Source organism: Coregonus lavaretus (assembly GCF_964263955.1).
Source record: "Coregonus lavaretus genome assembly, contig: HAP1_SCAFFOLD_205, whole genome shotgun sequence".
Classification (NCBI taxonomy): Eukaryota; Metazoa; Chordata; class Actinopteri; order Salmoniformes; family Salmonidae; genus Coregonus; species Coregonus lavaretus.
Window position 1 is genome coordinate 258,792 of NW_028164026.1, and position 23,242 is coordinate 282,033.

The window sequence follows — 23,242 nt, forward strand, 5'->3', positions numbered from 1 at the left end:
TGTAGAATTAGCTGGTGGTATGTAATAGTGGTATATAGGTGTAGGCTTGGTTGGTGGTATGTAATAGTGGTATATAGGTGTAGGGTTAGTTGGTGGTATGTAAAAGTGGTATATAGATGGAGGGTTAATTGATGGTATGTAATAGTGGTATATAGGTGTAAGGTTAGTTGGTGGTATGTAATAGTGGTATATAGGTATAGGGTTAGTTGGTGGTATTTAATAGAGTTATATAGGTGTAGGATTTGTTGGTTGTATGTAATAGTGGTATATAGGTGGAGGGTTAATTGGTGGTATGTAATAGTGGTATATATGTGTAGGGTTAGCTGGTGATATGTAATAGTGGTATATAGGTGTAGGGTTAGCTGGTGGTATGTAATATTGGTATATAGGTGCAGGGTTAGTTGTTGGTATGTAATAGTGGTATATAGGTGTAGGGTTAGCTGGTGGTATGTAATAGTGGTATATAGGTGTAGGGTTAGTTGTTGGTATGTAATAGTGGTATATAGGTGTAGGGTTAGCTGGTGGTATGTAATAGTGGTATATAGGTGCAGGGTTAGTTGGTGGTATGTAATAGTGGTATATAGGTGTAGGGTTAGCTGGTGGTATGTAATAGTTGTATGTTGGTGTAGGGTTAGTTGGTGGTATGTAATAGTGGTATATAGGTGTAGGGTTAGTTGGTTGTATGTAACAGTGGTATATAGGTGTAGTGTTAGTTGGTGGTATGTAATAGTGGTATATAAATGTAGGGTTAGCTGGTGGTATGTATTAGTGGTATATAGGTGTAGGGTTAGTTGGTTGAATGTATAAGTGGTACATAGGTGTAGGGTTAGCTGGTGGTATGTAATAGTGGTATATAGGTGTATGGTTAGCTGGTGGTATGTAATAGTGGTATATAGGTGTATGGTTAGCTGGTGGTATGTAATATTGGTATAATGGTGTAGGGTTAGCTGGTGGTTTGTAATAGTGGTATATAGGTGTATGGTTAGCTGGATGTATGTAATAGTGGTATATAGGTGTAGAAGTAGTTGGTTGTATGTAATAGTGGTATGTAGGTGTAGGGTTAGCTAGTGGTATTTTATAGTGGCATATAGGTGTAGGGTTAGTTGGTGGTATGTAATAGTGGTATATAGGTGAGGGGTTAGTTGGTGGTTTATAATAGTGGTATGTAGGTGTAGGGTTAGTTGGTGGTATGTAATTGTGGTATATAGGTGTAGGGTTAGTTGTTGGTATGTAATAGTGGTATATAGGTATAGGGTTAGCTGGTGGTATGTAATAGTTGTATATAGGTGTAGGGTTAGTTGGTGGTATGTAATAGTGGTATATAGGTGTAGGGTTAGTTGGTGGTATGTAATAGTGGTATATAGGTGTAGGGTTAGTTGGTGGTATGTAATAGTGGTATATAGGTGTGGGGTTAGTTGGTGGTATGTAACAGTGGTATATAGGTGTAGGGTTAGTTGGTAGTATGTAGCAGTGGTATATAGGTGTAGTGTTAGTTGGTTTTATGTAATAGTGGTATATAGGTGTAGGGTTAGTTGGTGGTATGTAATAGTGGTATATAGGTGTAGGGTTAGTTGTTTGTATGTAATAGTGGTATATAGGTGTAGGGTTAGCTGGTGATATGTAATAGTGGTATATAGGTGTAGGGTTAGCTGGTGGTATGTAATAGTGGTATATAGGTGCAGGGTTAGTTGGTGGTATGTAATAGTGGTATATAGGTGTAGGGTTAGCTGGTGGTATGTAATAGTTGTATATAGGTTTAGGGTTAGTTGGTGGTATGTAATAGTGTTATATAGGTGTAGGGTTAGTTGGTGGTATGTAATAGTGGTATATAGGTGTATGGTTAGTTGGTTGTATGTAATAGCGGTACATAGGTGTATGGTTAGCTGGTGGTATGTAATAGTGGTATATAGGTGTAGGGTTAGTTGGTGGTATGTAATAGTGGTATATAGATGGAGGGTTAATTGATGGTATGTAATAGTGGTATATAGTGTAAGGTTAGTTGGTGGTATGTAATAGTGGTATATAGATGTAGGGTTAGCTGGTGGTATGTAATAGTGGTATATAGGTGTAGGGTTAGTTGGTGGTATGTAATAATGGTATATAGGTGTAGGGTTAGCTGGTGGTATGTAATAGTGGTATATAGGTTTAGGGTTAGTTGGTGATATGTAATAGAGGTATATGGGTGTAGGGTTAGTTGGTGGTATGTAATAGTGGTATATAGGTGTAGGGTTAGTTGGTTGTATGTAATAGCGGTACGTAGGTGTAGGGTTAGCTGGTTGTGTGTAATAGTGGTATATAGGTGTAGGGTTAGTTGGTGGTATGTAATAGTGGTATATAGATGGAGGGTTAATTGATGGTATGTAATAGTGGTATATAGTATAAGGTTAGTTGGTGGTATGTAATAGTGGTATATAGATGTAGGGTTAGCTGGTGGTATGTAATAGTGGTATATAGGTGCAGGGTTAGTTGGTGGTATGTAATAGTGGTATATAGGTGTAGGGTTAGCTGGTGGTATGTAATAGTGGTATATAGGTGTAGGGTAAGCTGATGATATGTAATAGTGGTATATAGGTGTAGTGTTAGTTGGTGGTATGTAATAGTGGTATATAGGTGTATGATTAGCTGGTGGTATGTAATAGTTGTATATATGTGTAGGGTTAGTTGGTGGTATGTAATAGTGGTATATAGGTGTAGGGTTAGCTGGTGGTATGTAATAGTGGTATATAGGTGTAGGGTTAGTTGTTGGTATGTAATAGTGGTATATAGGTGTAGGGTTAGCTAATGATATGTAATAGTGGTATATAGGTGTAGGGTTAGCTAATGATATGTAATAGTGGTATATAGGTGTAGGGTTAGCTGGTGATATGTAATAGTGGTATATAGGTGTAGGGTTAGCTGGTGGTATGTAATAGTGTTATATAGGTGCAGGGTTAGTTGGTGGTATGTAATAGTGGTATATAGGTGTAGGGTTAGCTGGTGGTATGTAATAGTGGTGTATAGGTGTAGGGTTAGTTGGTGGTATGTAATAGTGGTATATATGTGTAGGGTTAGCTGGTGGTATGTAATAGTGGTATATAGGTATAGGGTTAGTTGGTGGTATGTAATAGAGGTATATAGGTGTAGGGTTAGTTGGTTTTATGTAATAGTGGTATATAGGTGGAGGGTTAGTTGGTGGTATGTAAAAGTGGTATATAGGTGTAGGGTTAGCTGGTGATAAGTAATAGTGGTATATAGGTGTTGGGTTAGCTGGTGGTATGTAATAGTGGTATATAGGTGCAGGGTTAGTTGGTTGTATGTAATAGTGGTATATAGGTGTAGGGTTAGCTGGTGGTATGTAATAGTTGTATATAGGTGTAGGGTTAGCTGGTGGTATGTAATAGTGGTATATAGGTGCAGGGTTAGTTGGTGGCATGTAATAGTGGTATATAGGTGTAGGGTTAGCTGGTGATATGTAATAGTTGTATATAGGTGTAGGTTTAGTTGGTGGTATGTAATAGTGGTATATAGGTGTAGGGTTAGCTAATGATATGTAATAGTGGTATATAGGTGTAGGGTTAGCTGGTGATATGTAATAGTGGTATATAGGTGTAGGGTTAGCTGGTGGTATGTAATAGTGTTATATAGGTGCAGGGTTAGTTGGTGGTATGTAATAGTGGTATATAGGTGTAGGGTTAGCTGGTGGTATGTAATAGTTGTATATAGGTGTAGGGTTAGCTGGTGGTATGTAATAGTGGTATATAGGTGCAGGGTTAGTTGGTGGTATGTAATAGTGGTATATAGGTGTAGGGTTAGCTGGTGATATGTAATAGTTGTATATAGGTGTAGGTTTAGTTGGTGGTATGTAATAGTGGTATATAGGTGTAGGGTTAGCTAATGATATGTAATAGTGGTATATAGGTGCAGGGTTAGTTGGTGGTATGTAATAGTGGTATATAGGTGTAGGGTTAGCTGGTGATATGTAATAGTTGTATATAGGTGTAGGTTTAGTTGGTGGTATGTAATAGTGGTATATAGATGTAGGGTTAGCTGGTGGCATGTAATAGTGGTATATAGGTGCAGGGTTAGTTGGTGGTATGTAATAGTGGTATATAGGTGTAGGGTTAGCTGGTGGTATGTAATAGTGGTATATAGGTGTAGGGTTAGTTGTTGGTATGTAATAGTGGTATATAGGTGTAGGGTAAGCTGATGATATGTAATAGTGGTATATAGGTGTAGTGTTAGTTGGTGGTATGTAATAGTGGTATATAGGTGTATGATTAGCTGGTGGTATGTAATAGTGGTATATAGGTGTAGGGTTAGTTGGTTGTATGTAATAGTGGTGTATAGGTGGAGGGTTAGTTGGTGGTATGTAAAAGTGGTATATAGGTGTAGTGTTAGCTGGTGATATGTAATAGTGGTATATAGGTGTAGGGTTAGCTGGTGGTATGTAATAGTGGTATATAGCTGCAGGGTTAGTTGGTGGTATGTAATAGTGGTATATAGGTGTAGGGTTAGCTGGTGGTATGTAATAGTTGTATATAGGTGTAGGGTTAGTTGGTAGTATGTAATAGTGGTATATAGGTGTAGGGTTAGTTGGTTGTATGTAATAGTGGTATATAGGTGTAGGGTTAGTTGGTGGTATGTAATAGTGGTACATAGGTGTAGGGTTAGCTGGTGGTATGTAATAGTGGTACATAGGTGTAGGGTTAGTTGGTGGTATGTAATAGTGGTACATAGGTGTAGGGTTATCTGGTGGTATGTAATAGTGGTATACAGGTGTAGGGTTAGTTGGTGGTATGTAATAGTGGTTTATAGATGGAGGGTTAATTGATGGTATGTAATAGTGGTATATAGGTGTAAGGTTAGTTGGCTGTATGTAATAGTGGTATATAGGTGTAGGGTTAGCTGGTGGTATGTAATAGTGGTATATAGGTGTAGGGTTAGTTGGTGGTATGTAATAGAGGTATATAGGTGTAGGGTTAGTTGGTTGTATGTAATAGCGGTACATAGGTGTAGGATTAGCTGGTGGTATGTAATAGTGGTATATAGGTGTAGGGTTAGTTGGTGGTATGTAATAGTGGTATATAGGTGTAGGGTTAGTTGGTGGTATGTAATAGTGGTATATAGATGGAGGGTTAATTGATGGTATGTAATTGTGGTATATAGGTGTAAGGTTGGTTGGTGGTATGTAATAGTGGTATATAGGTTTAGGGTTAGTTGGTGGTATGTAATAGTGGTATATATGTGTAGGGTTAGCTGGTGGTATGTAATAGAGTTATATAGGTGTAGGGTTAGTTGGTTGTAAGTAATAGTGGTATATAGGTGTAGGGTTAGTTGTTGGTATGTAATAGTGGCATATAGGTGTAGGGTTAGCTGATGATATGTAATAGTGGTATATAGGTGTAGGGTTAATTGATGGTATGTAATACTGGTATATAGGTGTAGGGTTAGCTGGTGATATGTAATAGTTGTATATAGGTGTAGGGTTAGCTGGTTGTATGTAATAGTGTTATATAGGTGCAGGGTTAGTTGGTGGTATGTAATAGTGGTATATAGGTGTAGGGTTAGCTGGTGGTATGTAATAGTGGTATATAGGTGTAGGGTTAGTTGGTGGTATGTAATAGTGGTATATATGTGTAGGGTTAGCTGGTGGTATGTAATAGTGTTATATAGGTATAGGGTTAGTTTGTGGTATGTAATAGAGGTATATAGGTGTAGGGTTAGTTGTTGGTATGTAATAGTGGTATACAGGTGTAAGGTTAGATGATGATATGTAATAGTGGTATATAGGTGTAGGGTTAGCTGGTGGTATGTAATAGTGGTATATAGGTGTAGGGTTAGCTGATGGTATGTAATAGTTGTATATAGGTGTAGGGTTAGCAGATGGTATGTAATAGTTGTGTTATAGGTGTAGGGTTAGTTGGTTGTATGTAATAGTGGTATATAGGTGTAGGATTAGCTGGTGGTATGTAATAGTTGTATATAGGTGTAGGGTTAGTTGGTGGTATGTAATAGAGGTATATAGGTGTAGGGTTAGTTGGTTGTATGTAATAGTGGTATATAGGTGGAGGGTTAGTTGGTGGTATGTAAAAGTGGTATATAGGTGTAGGGTTAGCTGGTGATATGTAATAGTGTGTATATAGGTGTTGGGTTAGCTGGTGGTTTGTAATAGTGGTATATAGGTGCAGGGTTAGTTGGTGGTATGTAATAGTGGTAAATAGGTGTAGGGTTAGCTGGTGGTATGTAATAGTGGTATATAGGTGTAGGGTTAGTTGTTGGTATGTAATAGTTGTATATAGGTGTAAGGTTAGATGATGATATGTAATAGTGGTATATAGGTGTAGGGTTAGCTGGTGGTATGTAATAGTGGTATATAGCTGCAGGGTTAGTTGGTGGTATGTAATAGTGGTTTATAGGTGTAGGGTTAGCTGGTGGTATGTAATAGTTGTATATAGGTGTAGGGTTAGTTGGTAGTATGTAATAGTGGTATATAGGTGTAGGGTTAGTTGGTGGTATGTAATAGTGGTTTATAGATGGATGGTTAATTGATGGTATGTAATAGTGGTATATAGGTGTAAGGTTGGTTGGCTGTATGTAATAGTGGTATATAGGTGTAGGGTTAGCTGGTGGTATGTAATAGTGGTATATAGGTGTAGGGTTAGTTGGTTGTATGTAATAGCGGTACATAGGTGTAGGATTAGCTGGTGGTATGTAATAGTGGTATATAGGTGTAGGGTTAGTTGGTGGTATGTAATAGTGGTATATAGGTGTAGGGTTAGTTGGTGGTATGTAATAGTGGTATATAGATGGAGGGTTAATTGATGGTATGTAATAGTGGTATATATGTGTAGTGTTAGCTTGTGGTATGTAATAGTGGTATATAGGTGTAGGGTTAGTTGGTGGTATGTAATAGAGGTATATAGGTGTAGGGTTAGTTGGTTGTATGTAATAGTGGTGTATAGGTGGAGGGTTAGTTGGTGGTATGTAAAAGTGGTATATAGGTGTAGTGTTAGCTGGTGATATGTAATAGTGGTATATAGGTGTAGGGTTAGCTGGTGGTATGTAATAGTGGTATATAGCTGCAGGGTTAGTTGGTGGTATGTAATAGTGGTATATAGGTGTAGGGTTAGTTGGTTGTATGTAATAGTGGTATATAGGTGTAGGGTTAGCTGGTGGTATGTAATAGTGGTATATAGGTGTAGGGTTAGTTGGTTGTATGTAATAGCGGTACATAGGTGTAGGATTAGCTGGTGGTATGTAATAGTGGTATATAGGTGTAGGGTTAGTTGGTGGTATGTAATAGTGGTATATAGGTGTAGGGTTAGTTGGTGGTATGTAATAGTGGTATATAGATGGAGGGTTAATTGATGGTATGTAATAGTGGTATATATGTGTAGTGTTAGCTTGTGGTATGTAATAGTGGTATATAGGTGTAGGGTTAGTTGGTGGTATGTAATAGAGGTATATAGGTGTAGGGTTAGTTGGTTGTATGTAATAGTGGTGTATAGGTGGAGGGTTAGTTGGTGGTATGTAAAAGTGGTATATAGGTGTAGTGTTAGCTGGTGATATGTAATAGTGGTATATAGGTGTAGGGTTAGCTGGTGGTATGTAATAGTGGTATATAGCTGCAGGGTTAGTTGGTGGTATGTAATAGTGGTATATAGGTGTAGGGTTAGCTGGTGGTATGTAATAGTTGTATATAGGTGTAGGGTTAGTTGGTAGTATGTAATAGTGGTATATAGGTGTAGGGTTAGTTGGTTGTATGTAATAGTGGTATATAGGTGTAGGGTTAGTTGGTGGTATGTAATAGTGGTACATAGGTTTAGGGTTAGCTGGTGGTATGTAATAGTGGTACATAGGTGTAGGGTTAGTTGGTGGTATGTAATAGTGGTACATAGGTGTAGGGTTAGCTGGTGGTATGTAATAGTTGTATATAGGTGTAGGGTTAGTTGGTAGTATGTAATAGTGGTATATAGGTGTAAGGTTAGTTGGCTGTATGTAATAGTGGTATATAGGTGTAGGGTTAGCTGGTGGTATGTAATAGTGGTATATAGGTGTAGGGTTAGTTGGTGGTATGTAATAGAGGTATATAGGTGTAGGGTTAGTTGGTTGTATGTAATAGCGGTACATAGGTGTAGGATTAGCTGGTGGTATGTAATAGTGGTATATAGGTGTAGGGTTAGTTGGTGGTATGTAATAGTGGTATATAGGTGTAGGGTTTGTTGGTGGTATGTAATAGTGGTATATAGATGGAGGGTTAATTGATGGTATGTAATTGTGGTATATAGGTGTAAGGTTGGTTGGTGGTATGTAATAGTGGTATATAGGTTAAGGGTTAGTTGGTGGTATGTAATAGTGGTATATATGTGTAGGGTTAGCTGGTGGTATGTAATAGAGTTATATAGGTGTAGGGTTAGTTGGTTGTAAGTAATAGTGGTATATAGGTGTAGGGTTAGTTGTTGGTATGTAATAGTGGCATATAGGTGTAGGGTTAGCTGATGATATGTAATAGTGGTATATAGGTGTAGGGTTAATTGATGGTATGTAATACTGGTATATAGGTGTAGGGTTAGCTGGTGATATGTAATAGTTGTATATAGGTGTAGGGTTAGCTGGTGGTATGTAATAGTGTTATATAGGTGCAGGGTTAGTTGGTGGTATGTAATAGTGGTATATAGGTGTAGGGTTAGCTGGTGGTATGTAATAGTGGTATATAGGTGTAGGGTTAGTTGGTGGTATGTAATAGTGGTATATATGTGTAGGGTTAGCTGGTGGTATGTAATAGTGTTATATAGGTATAGGGTTAGTTTGTGGTATGTAATAGAGGTATATAGGTGTAGGGTTAGTTGTTGGTATGTAATAGTGGTATACAGGTGTAAGGTTAGATGATGATATGTAATAGTGGTATATAGGTGTAGGGTTAGCTGGTGGTATGTAATAGTGGTATATAGGTGTAGGGTTAGCTGGTGGTATGTAATAGTTGTATATAGGTGTAGGGTTAGCAGATGGTATGTAATAGTTGTGTTATAGGTGTAGGGTTAGTTGGTTGTATGTAATAGTGGTATATAGGTGTAGGATTAGCTGGTGGTATGTAATAGTTGTATATAGGTGTAGGGTTAGTTGGTTGTATGTAATAGTGGTATATAGGTGGAGGGTTAGTTGGTGGTATGTAAAAGTGGTATATAGGTGTAGGGTTAGCTGGTGATATGTAATAGTGTGTATATAGGTGTTGGGTTAGCTGGTGGTTTGTAATAGTGGTATATAGGTGCAGGGTTAGTTGGTGGTATGTAATAGTGGTAAATAGGTGTAGGGTTAGCTGGTGGTATGTAATAGTGGTATATAGGTGTAGGGTTAGTTGTTGGTATGTAATAGTTGTATATAGGTGTAAGGTTAGATGATGATATGTAATAGTGGTATATAGGTGTAGGGTTAGCTGGTGATATGTAATAGTGTGTATATAGGTGTTGGGTTAGCTGGTGGTTTGTAATAGTGGTATATAGGTGCAGGGTTAGTTGGTGGTATGTAATAGTGGTAAATAGGTGTAGGGTTAGCTGGTGGTATGTAATAGTGGTATATAGGTGTAGGGTTAGTTGTTGGTATGTAATAGTTGTATATAGGTGTAAGGTTAGATGATGATATGTAATAGTGGTATATAGGTGTAGGGTTAGCTGGTGGTATGTAATAGTGGTATATAGCTGCAGGGTTAGTTGGTGGTATGTAATAGTGGTTTATAGGTGTAGGGTTAGCTGGTGGTATGTAATAGTTGTATATAGGTGTAGGGTTAGTTGGTAGTATGTAATAGTGGTATATAGGTGTAGGGTTAGTTGGTTGTATGTAATAGTGGTATATAGGTGTAGGGTTAGTTGGTGGTATGTAATAGTGGTACATAGGTGTAGGGTTAGCTGGTGGTATGTAATAGTGGTACATAGGTGTAGGGTTAGTTGGTGGTATGTAATAGTGGTACATAGGTGTAGGGTTATCTGGTGGTATGTAATAGTGGTATACAGGTGTAGGGTTAGTTGGTGGTATGTAATAGTGGTTTATAGATGGAGGGTTAATTGATGGTATGTAATAGTGGTATATAGGTGTAAGGTTAGTTGGCTGTATGTAATAGTGGTATATAGGTGTAGGGTTAGCTGGTGGTATGTAATAGTGGTATATAGGTGTAGGGTTAGTTGGTGGTATGTAATAGAGGTATATAGGTGTAGGGTTAGTTGGTTGTATGTAATAGCGGTACATAGGTGTAGGATTAGCTGGTGGTATGTAATAGTGGTATATAGGTGTAGGGTTAGTTGGTGGTATGTAATAGTGGTATATAGGTGTAGGGTTAGTTGGTGGTATGTAATAGTGGTATATAGATGGAGGGTTAATTGATGGTATGTAATTGTGGTATATAGGTGTAAGGTTGGTTGGTGGTATGTAATAGTGGTATATAGGTTTAGGGTTAGTTGGTGGTATGTAATAGTGGTATATATGTGTAGGGTTAGCTGGTGGTATGTAATAGAGTTATATAGGTGTAGGGTTAGTTGGTTGTAAGTAATAGTGGTATATAGGTGTAGGGTTAGTTGTTGGTATGTAATAGTGGCATATAGGTGTAGGGTTAGCTGATGATATGTAATAGTGGTATATAGGTGTAGGGTTAATTGATGGTATGTAATACTGGTATATAGGTGTAGGGTTAGCTGGTGATATGTAATAGTTGTATATAGGTGTAGGGTTAGCTGGTTGTATGTAATAGTGTTATATAGGTGCAGGGTTAGTTGGTGGTATGTAATAGTGGTATATAGGTGTAGGGTTAGCTGGTGGTATGTAATAGTGGTATATAGGTGTAGGGTTAGTTGGTGGTATGTAATAGTGGTATATATGTGTAGGGTTAGCTGGTGGTATGTAATAGTGTTATATAGGTATAGGGTTAGTTTGTGGTATGTAATAGAGGTATATAGGTGTAGGGTTAGTTGTTGGTATGTAATAGTGGTATACAGGTGTAAGGTTAGATGATGATATGTAATAGTGGTATATAGGTGTAGGGTTAGCTGGTGGTATGTAATAGTGGTATATAGGTGTAGGGTTAGCTGGTGGTATGTAATAGTTGTATATAGGTGTAGGGTTAGCAGATGGTATGTAATAGTTGTGTTATAGGTGTAGGGTTAGTTGGTTGTATGTAATAGTGGTATATAGGTGTAGGATTAGCTGGTGGTATGTAATAGTTGTATATAGGTGTAGGGTTAGTTGGTGGTATGTAATAGAGGTATATAGGTGTAGGGTTAGTTGGTTGTATGTAATAGTGGTATATAGGTGGAGGGTTAGTTGGTGGTATGTAAAAGTGGTATATAGGTGTAGGGTTAGCTGGTGATATGTAATAGTGTGTATATAGGTGTTGGGTTAGCTGGTGGTTTGTAATAGTGGTATATAGGTGCAGGGTTAGTTGGTGGTATGTAATAGTGGTAAATAGGTGTAGGGTTAGCTGGTGGTATGTAATAGTGGTATATAGGTGTAGGGTTAGTTGTTGGTATGTAATAGTTGTATATAGGTGTAAGGTTAGATGATGATATGTAATAGTGGTATATAGGTGTAGGGTTAGCTGGTGGTATGTAATAGTGGTATATAGCTGCAGGGTTAGTTGGTGGTATGTAATAGTGGTTTATAGGTGTAGGGTTAGCTGGTGGTATGTAATAGTTGTATATAGGTGTAGGGTTAGTTGGTAGTATGTAATAGTGGTATATAGGTGTAGGGTTAGTTGGTGGTATGTAATAGTGGTTTATAGATGGATGGTTAATTGATGGTATGTAATAGTGGTATATAGGTGTAAGGTTGGTTGGCTGTATGTAATAGTGGTATATAGGTGTAGGGTTAGCTGGTGGTATGTAATAGTGGTATATAGGTGTAGGGTTAGTTGGTTGTATGTAATAGCGGTACATAGGTGTAGGATTAGCTGGTGGTATGTAATAGTGGTATATAGGTGTAGGGTTAGTTGGTGGTATGTAATAGTGGTATATAGGTGTAGGGTTAGTTGGTGGTATGTAATAGTGGTATATAGATGGAGGGTTAATTGATGGTATGTAATAGTGGTATATATGTGTAGTGTTAGCTTGTGGTATGTAATAGTGGTATATAGGTGTAGGGTTAGTTGGTGGTATGTAATAGAGGTATATAGGTGTAGGGTTAGTTGGTTGTATGTAATAGTGGTGTATAGGTGGAGGGTTAGTTGGTGGTATGTAAAAGTGGTATATAGGTGTAGTGTTAGCTGGTGATATGTAATAGTGGTATATAGGTGTAGGGTTAGCTGGTGGTATGTAATAGTGGTATATAGCTGCAGGGTTAGTTGGTGGTATGTAATAGTGGTATATAGGTGTAGGGTTAGTTGGTTGTATGTAATAGTGGTATATAGGTGTAGGGTTAGCTGGTGGTATGTAATAGTGGTATATAGGTGTAGGGTTAGTTGGTTGTATGTAATAGCGGTACATAGGTGTAGGATTAGCTGGTGGTATGTAATAGTGGTATATAGGTGTAGGGTTAGTTGGTGGTATGTAATAGTGGTATATAGGTGTAGGGTTAGTTGGTGGTATGTAATAGTGGTATATAGATGGAGGGTTAATTGATGGTATGTAATAGTGGTATATATGTGTAGTGTTAGCTTGTGGTATGTAATAGTGGTATATAGGTGTAGGGTTAGTTGGTGGTATGTAATAGAGGTATATAGGTGTAGGGTTAGTTGGTTGTATGTAATAGTGGTGTATAGGTGGAGGGTTAGTTGGTGGTATGTAAAAGTGGTATATAGGTGTAGTGTTAGCTGGTGATATGTAATAGTGGTATATAGGTGTAGGGTTAGCTGGTGGTATGTAATAGTGGTATATAGCTGCAGGGTTAGTTGGTGGTATGTAATAGTGGTATATAGGTGTAGGGTTAGCTGGTGGTATGTAATAGTTGTATATAGGTGTAGGGTTAGTTGGTAGTATGTAATAGTGGTATATAGGTGTAGGGTTAGTTGGTTGTATGTAATAGTGGTATATAGGTGTAGGGTTAGTTGGTGGTATGTAATAGTGGTACATAGGTTTAGGGTTAGCTGGTGGTATGTAATAGTGGTACATAGGTGTAGGGTTAGTTGGTGGTATGTAATAGTGGTACATAGGTGTAGGGTTAGCTGGTGGTATGTAATAGTTGTATATAGGTGTAGGGTTAGTTGGTAGTATGTAATAGTGGTATATAGGTGTAAGGTTAGTTGGCTGTATGTAATAGTGGTATATAGGTGTAGGGTTAGCTGGTGGTATGTAATAGTGGTATATAGGTGTAGGGTTAGTTGGTGGTATGTAATAGAGGTATATAGGTGTAGGGTTAGTTGGTTGTATGTAATAGCGGTACATAGGTGTAGGATTAGCTGGTGGTATGTAATAGTGGTATATAGGTGTAGGGTTAGTTGGTGGTATGTAATAGTGGTATATAGGTGTAGGGTTTGTTGGTGGTATGTAATAGTGGTATATAGATGGAGGGTTAATTGATGGTATGTAATTGTGGTATATAGGTGTAAGGTTGGTTGGTGGTATGTAATAGTGGTATATAGGTTAAGGGTTAGTTGGTGGTATGTAATAGTGGTATATATGTGTAGGGTTAGCTGGTGGTATGTAATAGAGTTATATAGGTGTAGGGTTAGTTGGTTGTAAGTAATAGTGGTATATAGGTGTAGGGTTAGTTGTTGGTATGTAATAGTGGCATATAGGTGTAGGGTTAGCTGATGATATGTAATAGTGGTATATAGGTGTAGGGTTAATTGATGGTATGTAATACTGGTATATAGGTGTAGGGTTAGCTGGTGATATGTAATAGTTGTATATAGGTGTAGGGTTAGCTGGTGGTATGTAATAGTGTTATATAGGTGCAGGGTTAGTTGGTGGTATGTAATAGTGGTATATAGGTGTAGGGTTAGCTGGTGGTATGTAATAGTGGTATATAGGTGTAGGGTTAGTTGGTGGTATGTAATAGTGGTATATATGTGTAGGGTTAGCTGGTGGTATGTAATAGTGTTATATAGGTATAGGGTTAGTTTGTGGTATGTAATAGAGGTATATAGGTGTAGGGTTAGTTGTTGGTATGTAATAGTGGTATACAGGTGTAAGGTTAGATGATGATATGTAATAGTGGTATATAGGTGTAGGGTTAGCTGGTGGTATGTAATAGTGGTATATAGGTGTAGGGTTAGCTGGTGGTATGTAATAGTTGTATATAGGTGTAGGGTTAGCAGATGGTATGTAATAGTTGTGTTATAGGTGTAGGGTTAGTTGGTTGTATGTAATAGTGGTATATAGGTGTAGGATTAGCTGGTGGTATGTAATAGTTGTATATAGGTGTAGGGTTAGTTGGTTGTATGTAATAGTGGTATATAGGTGGAGGGTTAGTTGGTGGTATGTAAAAGTGGTATATAGGTGTAGGGTTAGCTGGTGATATGTAATAGTGTGTATATAGGTGTTGGGTTAGCTGGTGGTTTGTAATAGTGGTATATAGGTGCAGGGTTAGTTGGTGGTATGTAATAGTGGTAAATAGGTGTAGGGTTAGCTGGTGGTATGTAATAGTGGTATATAGGTGTAGGGTTAGTTGTTGGTATGTAATAGTTGTATATAGGTGTAAGGTTAGATGATGATATGTAATAGTGGTATATAGGTGTAGGGTTAGCTGGTGATATGTAATAGTGTGTATATAGGTGTTGGGTTAGCTGGTGGTTTGTAATAGTGGTATATAGGTGCAGGGTTAGTTGGTGGTATGTAATAGTGGTAAATAGGTGTAGGGTTAGCTGGTGGTATGTAATAGTGGTATATAGGTGTAGGGTTAGTTGTTGGTATGTAATAGTTGTATATAGGTGTAAGGTTAGATGATGATATGTAATAGTGGTATATAGGTGTAGGGTTAGCTGGTGGTATGTAATAGTGGTATATAGCTGCAGGGTTAGTTGGTGGTATGTAATAGTGGTTTATAGGTGTAGGGTTAGCTGGTGGTATGTAATAGTTGTATATAGGTGTAGGGTTAGTTGGTAGTATGTAATAGTGGTATATAGGTGTAGGGTTAGTTGGTGGTATGTAATAGTGGTTTATAGATGGATGGTTAATTGATGGTATGTAATAGTGGTATATAGGTGTAAGGTTGGTTGGCTGTATGTAATAGTGGTATATAGGTGTAGGGTTAGCTGGTGGTATGTAATAGTGGTATATAGGTGTAGGGTTAGTTGGTTGTATGTAATAGCGGTACATAGGTGTAGGATTAGCTGGTGGTATGTAATAGTGGTATATAGGTGTAGGGTTAGTTGGTGGTATGTAATAGTGGTATATAGGTGTAGGGTTAGTTGGTGGTATGTAATAGTGGTATATAGATGGAGGGTTAATTGATGGTATGTAATAGTGGTATATATGTGTAGTGTTAGCTTGTGGTATGTAATAGTGGTATATAGGTGTAGGGTTAGTTGGTGGTATGTAATAGAGGTATATAGGTGTAGGGTTAGTTGGTTGTATGTAATAGTGGTGTATAGGTGGAGGGTTAGTTGGTGGTATGTAAAAGTGGTATATAGGTGTAGTGTTAGCTGGTGATATGTAATAGTGGTATATAGGTGTAGGGTTAGCTGGTGGTATGTAATAGTGGTATATAGCTGCAGGGTTAGTTGGTGGTATGTAATAGTGGTATATAGGTGTAGGGTTAGCTGGTGGTATGTAATAGTTGTATATAGGTGTAGGGTTAGTTGGTAGTATGTAATAGTGGTATATAGGTGTAGGGTTAGTTGGTTGTATGTAATAGTGGTATATAGGTGTAGGGTTAGTTGGTGGTATGTAATAGTGGTACATAGGTTTAGGGTTAGCTGGTGGTATGTAATAGTGGTACATAGGTGTAGGGTTAGTTGGTGGTATGTAATAGTGGTACATAGGTGTAGGGTTATCTGGTGGTATGTAATAGTGGTATACAGGTGTAGGGTTAGTTGGTGGTATGTAATAGTGGTTTATAGATGGAGGGTTAATTGATGGTATGTAATAGTGGTATATAGGTGTAAGGTTAGTTGGCTGTATGTAATAGTGGTATATAGGTGTAGGGTTAGCTGGTGGTATGTAATAGTGGTATATAGGTGTAGGGTTAGTTGGTGGTATGTAATAGAGGTATATAGGTGTAGGGTTAGTTGGTTGTATGTAATAGCGGTACATAGGTGTAGGATTAGCTGGTGGTATGTAATAGTGGTATATAGGTGTAGGGTTAGTTGGTGGTATGTAATAGTGGTATATAGGTGTAGGGTTTGTTGGTGGTATGTAATAGTGGTATATAGATGGAGGGTTAATTGATGGTATGTAATTGTGGTATATAGGTGTAAGGTTGGTTGGTGGTATGTAATAGTGGTATATAGGTTAAGGGTTAGTTGGTGGTATGTAATAGTGGTATATATGTGTAGGGTTAGCTGGTGGTATGTAATAGAGTTATATAGGTGTAGGGTTAGTTGGTTGTAAGTAATAGTGGTATATAGGTGTAGGGTTAGTTGTTGGTATGTAATAGTGGCATATAGGTGTAGGGTTAGCTGATGATATGTAATAGTGGTATATAGGTGTAGGGTTAATTGATGGTATGTAATACTGGTATATAGGTGTAGGGTTAGCTGGTGATATGTAATAGTTGTATATAGGTGTAGGGTTAGCTGGTGGTATGTAATAGTGTTATATAGGTGCAGGGTTAGTTGGTGGTATGTAATAGTGGTATATAGGTGTAGGGTTAGCTGGTGGTATGTAATAGTGGTATATAGGTGTAGGGTTAGTTGGTGGTATGTAATAGTGGTATATATGTGTAGGGTTAGCTGGTGGTATGTAATAGTGTTATATAGGTATAGGGTTAGTTTGTGGTATGTAATAGAGGTATATAGGTGTAGGGTTAGTTGTTGGTATGTAATAGTGGTATACAGGTGTAAGGTTAGATGATGATATGTAATAGTGGTATATAGGTGTAGGGTTAGCTGGTGGTATGTAATAGTGGTATATAGGTGTAGGGTTAGCTGGTGGTATGTAATAGTTGTATATAGGTGTAGGGTTAGCAGATGGTATGTAATAGTTGTGTTATAGGTGTAGGGTTAGTTGGTTGTATGTAATAGTGGTATATAGGTGTAGGATTAGCTGGTGGTATGTAATAGTTGTATATAGGTGTAGGGTTAGTTGGTGGTATGTAATAGAGGTATATAGGTGTAGGGTTAGTTGGTTGTATGTAATAGGGGTATATAGGTGGAGGGTTAGTTGGTGGTATGTAAAAGTGGTATATAGGTGTAGGGTTAGCTGGTGATATGTAATAGTGTGTATATAGGTGTTGGGTTAGCTGGTGGTTTGTAATAGTGGTATATAGGTGCAGGGTTAGTTGGTGGTATGTAATAGTGGTAAATAGGTGTAGGGTTAGCTGGTGGTATGTAATAGTGGTATATAGGTGTAGGGTTAGTTGTTGGTATGTAATAGTTGTATATAGGTGTAAGGTTAGATGATGATATGTAATAGTGGTATATAGGTGTAGGGTTAGCTGGTGGTATGTAATAGTGGTATATAGCTGCAGGGTTAGTTGGTGGTATGTAATAGTGGTATATAGGTGTAGGGTTAGCTGGTGGTATGTAATAGTTGTATATAGGTGTAGGGTTAGTTGGTAGTATGTAATAGTGGTATATAGGTGTAGGGTTAGTTGGTGGTATGTAATAGTGGTATATAGGTGTAGGTTTAGTTGGTGGTATGTAATAGTTGTACATAGGTGTAGGGTTAGCTGGTGGTATGTAATAGTGGTACATAGGTGTAGGGTTAGTTGGTGGTATGTAATAGTGGTACATAGGTGTAGGGTTAGCTGGTGGTATGTAATAGTGGTATATAGGTGTAGGGTTAGTTGGTGGTATGTAATAGTGGTATATAGGTGTAGGGTTAGCTGGTGGTATGTAATAGTGGTATATAGGTGTAGGGTTAGTTGGTGGTATGTAATAGTTGTATATAGGTGTAGGGTTAGTTGGTAGTATGTAATAGTGGTATATAGGTGTAGGGTTAGTTGGTGGTATGTAATAGTGGTATATAGGTGTAGGTTTAGTTGGTGGTATGTAATAGTTGTACATAGGTGTAGGGTTAGCTGGTGGTATGTAATAGTGGTACATAGGTGTAGGGTTAGTTGGTGGTATGTAATAGTGGTACATAGGTGTAGGGTTAGCTGGTGGTATGTAATAGTGGTATATAGGTGTAGGGTTAGTTGGTGGTATGTAATAGTGGTATATAGGTGTAGGGTTAGCTGGTGGTATGTAATAGTGGTATATAGGTGTAGGGTTAGTTGGTGGTATGTAATAGTGGTATATATGTGTAGGGTTAGCTGGTGGTATGTAATAGTGTTATATAGGTATAGGGTTAGTTGGTGGTATGTAATAGAGGTATATAGGTGTAGGGTTAGTTGTTGGTATGTAATTGTGGTATACAGGTGTAAGGTTAGATGATGATATGTAATAGTGGTATATAGGTGTAGGGTTAGCTGGTGGTATGTAATAGTGGTATATAGCTGCAGGGTTAGTTGGTGGTATGTAATAGTGGTATATAGGTGTAGGGTTAGCTGGTGGTATGTAATAGTTGTATATAGGTGTAGGGTTAGCTGATGGTATGTAATAGTTGTGTTATAGGTGTAGGGTTAGTTGGTTGTATGTAATAGTGGTATATAGGTGTAGGATTAGCTGGTGGTATGTAATAGTTGTATATAGGTGTAGGGTTAGTTGGTGGTATGTAATAGAGGTATATAGGTGTAGGGTTAGTTGGTTGTATGTAATAGTGGTATATAGGTGGAGGGTTAGTTGGTGGTATGTAAAAGTGGTATATAGGTGCAGGGTTAGTTGGTGGTATGTAATAGTGGTAAATAGGTGTAGGGTTAGCTGGTGGTATGTAATAGTGGTATATAGGTGTAGGGTTAGTTGTTGGTATGTAATAGTTGTATATAGGTGTAAGGTTAGATGATGATATGTAATAGTGGTATATAGGTGTAGGGTTAGCTGGTGGTATGTAATAGTGGTATATAGCTGCAGGGTTAGTTGGTGGTATGTAATAGTGGTATATAGGTGTAGGGTTAGCTGGTGGTATGTAATAGTTGTATATAGGTGTAGGGTTAGTTGGTAGTATGTAATAGTGGTATATAGGTGTAGGGTTAGTTGGTGGTATGTAATAGTGGTATATAGGTGTAGGTTTAGTTGGTGGTATGTAATAGTGGTACATAGGTGTAGGGTTAGCTGGTGGTATGTAATAGTGGTACATAGGTGTAGGGTTAGTTGGTGGTATGTAATAGTGGTACATAGGTGTAGGGTTAGCTGGTGGTATGTAATAGTGGTATATAGGTGTAGGGTTAGTTGGTGGTATGTAATAGTGGTTTATAGATGGAGGGTTAATTGATGGTATGTAATAGTGGTATATAGGTGTAAGGTTAGTTGGCTGTATGTAATAGTGGTATATAGGTGTAGGGTTAGCTGGTGGTATGTAATAGTGGTATATAGGTGTAGGGTTAGTTGGTGGTATGTAATAGAGGTATATAGGTGTAGGGTTAGTTGGTTGTATGTAATAGCGGTACATAGGTGTAGGATTAGCTGGTGGTATGTAATAGTGGTATATAGGTGTAGGGTTAGTTGGTGGTATGTAATATGGGTATATAGGTGTAGGGTTAGTTGGTGGTATGTAATAGTGGTATATAGATGGAGGGTTAATTGATGGTATGTAATTGTGGTATATAGGTGTAAGGTTGGTTGGTGCTATGTAATAGTGGTATATAGGTGTAGGGTTAGTTGGTGGTATGTAATAGTGGTATATATGTGTAGGGTTAGCTGGTGGTATGTAATAGTGGTATATAGGTGTAGGGTTAGTTGGTGGTATGTAATAGAGGTATATAGGTGTAGGGTTAGTTGGTTGTATGTAATAGTGGTATATAGGTGGAGGGTTAGTTGGTGGTATGTAAAAGTGGTATATAGGTGTAGGGTTAGCTGGTGATATGTAATAGTGGTAAATAGGTGTTGGGTTAGCTGGTGGTATGTAATAGTGGTATATAGGTGCAGGGTTGGTTGGTGGTATGTAATAGTGGTATATAGGTGTAGGGTTAGCTGGTGGTATGTAATAGTGGTATATAGGTGTAGGGTTAGTTGTTGGTATGTAATAGTGGTATATAGGTGTAAGTTTAGATGATGATATGTAAAAGTGGTATATAGGTGTAGGGTTAGCTGGTGGTATGTAATAGTTGTATATAGGTGTAGGGTTAGTTGGTGGAATGTAATAGTGGTATATAGGTGTAGGGTTATTTGGTGGTATGTAATAGTGGTATATAGGTGTAGGGTTAGTTGGTGGTATGTAATAGTGGTACATAGGTGTAGGGTTAGCTGGTGGTATGTAATAGTGGTATATAGGTGTAGGGTTAGTTGGTGGTATGTAATAGTGGTACATAGGTGTAGGGTTAGCTGGTGGTATGTAATAGTGGTTTATAGATGGAGGGTTAATTGATGGTATGTAATAGTGGTATATAGGTGTAAGGTTAGTTGGCTGTATGTAATAGTGGTATATAGGTGTAGGGTTAGCTGGTGGTATGTAATAGTGGTATATAGGTTTAGGGTTAGTTGGTGGTATGTAATAGAGGTATATAGGTGTAGGGTTAGTTGGTTGTATGTAATAGCGGTATATAGGTGTAGGGTTAGTTGGTGGTATGTAATAGTAGAATATAGGGGTAGGGTTAGCTGGTGGTATGTAATAGTGGTTTATAGATGGAGGGTTAATTGATGGTATGTAATAGTGGTATATAGGTGTAAGGTTAGTTGGCTGTATGTAATAGTGGTATATAGGTGTAGGGTTAGCTGGTGGTATGTAATAGTGGTATATAGGTTTAGGGTTAGTTGGTGGTATGTAATAGAGGTATATAGGTGTAGGGTTAGTTGGTTGTATGTAATAGCGGTATATAGGTGTAGGGTTAGTTGGTGGTATGTAATAGTGGTACATAGGTGTAGGGTTAGCTGGTGGTATGTAATAGTGGTATATAGGTGTAGGGTTAGTTGGTGGTATGTAATAGTGGTACATAGGTGTAGGGTTAGCTGGTGGTATGTAATAGTGGTATATAGGTGTAGGGTTAGTTGGTGGTATGTAATAGTGGTTTATAGATGGGGGGTTAATTGATGGTATGTAATAGTGGTATATAGGTGTAAGGTTAGTTGGCTGTATGTAATAGTGGTATATAGGTGTAGGGTTAGCTGGTGGTATGTAATAGTGGTATATAGGTTTAGGGTTAGTTGGTGGTATGTAATAGAGGTATATAGGTGTAGGGTTAGTTGGTTGTATGTAATAGCGGTACATAGGTGTAGAATTAGCTGGTGGTATGTAATAGTGGTATATAGGTGTAGGGTTGGTTGGTGGTATGTAATAGTGGTATATAGGTGTAGGGTTAGTTGGTGGTATGTAAAAGTGGTATATAGATGGAGGGTTAATTGATGGTATGTAATAGTGGTATATAGGTGTAAGGTTAGTTGGTGGTATGTAATAGTGGTATATAGGTATAGGGTTAGTTGGTGGTATTTAATAGAGTTATATAGGTGTAGGATTTGTTGGTTGTATGTAATAGTGGTATATAGGTGGAGGGTTAATTGGTGGTATGTAATAGTGGTATATATGTGTAGGGTTAGCTGGTGATATGTAATAGTGGTATATAGGTGTAGGGTTAGCTGGTGGTATGTAATATAGGTATATGTGCAGGGTTAGTTGGTGGTATGTAATAGTGGTATATAGGTGTAGGGTTAGCTGGTGGTATGTAATAGTGGTATATAGGTGTAGGGTTAGTTGTTGGTATGTAATAGTTGTATGTTGGTGTAGGGTTAGTTGGTGGTATGTAATAGTGGTATATAGGTGTAGGGTTAGTTGGTTGTATGTAACAGTGGTATATAGGTGTAGTGTTAGTTGGTGGTATGTAATAGTGGTATATAAATGTAGGGTTAGCTGGTGGTATGTATTAGTGGTATATAGGTGTAGGGTTAGTTGGTTGAATGTATAAGTGGTACATAGGTGTAGGGTTAGCTGGTGGTATGTAATAGTAGTATATAGGTGTATGGTTAGCTGGTGGTATGTAATAGTGGTATATAGGTGTATGGTTAGCTGGTGGTATGTAATATTGGTATAATGGTGTAGGGTTAGCTGGTGGTTTGTAATAGTGGTATATAGGTGTATGGTTAGCTGGATGTATGTAATAGTGGTATATAGGTGTAGAAGTAGTTGGTTGTATGTAATAGTGGTATGTAGGTGTAGGGTTAGCTAGTGGTATTTTATAGTGGCATATAGGTGTAGGGTTAGTTGGTGGTATGTAATAGTGGTATATAGGTGAGGGGTTAGTTGGTGGTTTATAATAGTGGTATGTAGGTGTAGGGTTAGTTGGTGGTATGTAATTGTGGTATATAGGTGTAGGGTTAGTTGTTGGTATGTAATAGTGGTATATAGGTATAGGGTTAGCTGGTGGTATGTAATAGTTGTATATAGGTGTAGGGTTAGTTGGTGGTATGTAATAGTGGTATATAGGTGTAGGGTTAGTTGGTGGTATGTAATAGTGGTATATAGGTGTAGGGTTAGTTGGTGGTATGTAATAGTGGTATATAGGTGTGGGGTTAGTTGGTGGTATGTAACAGTGGTATATAGGTGTAGGGTTAGTTGGTAGTATGTAGCAGTGGTATATAGGTGTAGTGTTAGTTGGTTTTATGTAATAGTGGTATATAGGTGTAGGGTTAGTTGGTGGTATGTAATAGTGGTATATAGGTGTAGGGTTAGTTGTTTGTATGTAATAGTGGTATATAGGTGTAGGGTTAGCTGGTGATATGTAATAGTGGTATATAGGTGTAGGGTTAGCTGGTGGTATGTAATAGTGGTATATAGGTGCAGGGTTAGTTGGTGGTATGTAATAGTGGTATATAGGTGTAGGGTTAGCTGGTGGTATGTAATAGTTGTATATAGGTTTAGGGTTAGTTGGTGGTATGTAATAGTGTTATATAGGTGTAGGGTTAGTTGGTGGTATGTAATAGTGGTATATAGGTGTAGGGTTAGTTGGTTGTATGTAATAGCGGTACATAGGTGTATGGTTAGCTGGTGGTATGTAATAGTGGTATATAGGTGTAGGGTTAGTTGGTGGTATGTAATAGTGGTATATAGATGGAGGGTTAATTGATGGTATGTAATAGTGGTATATAGTGTAAGGTTAGTTGGTGGTATGTAATAGTGGTATATAGATGTAGGGTTAGCTGGTGGTATGTAATAGT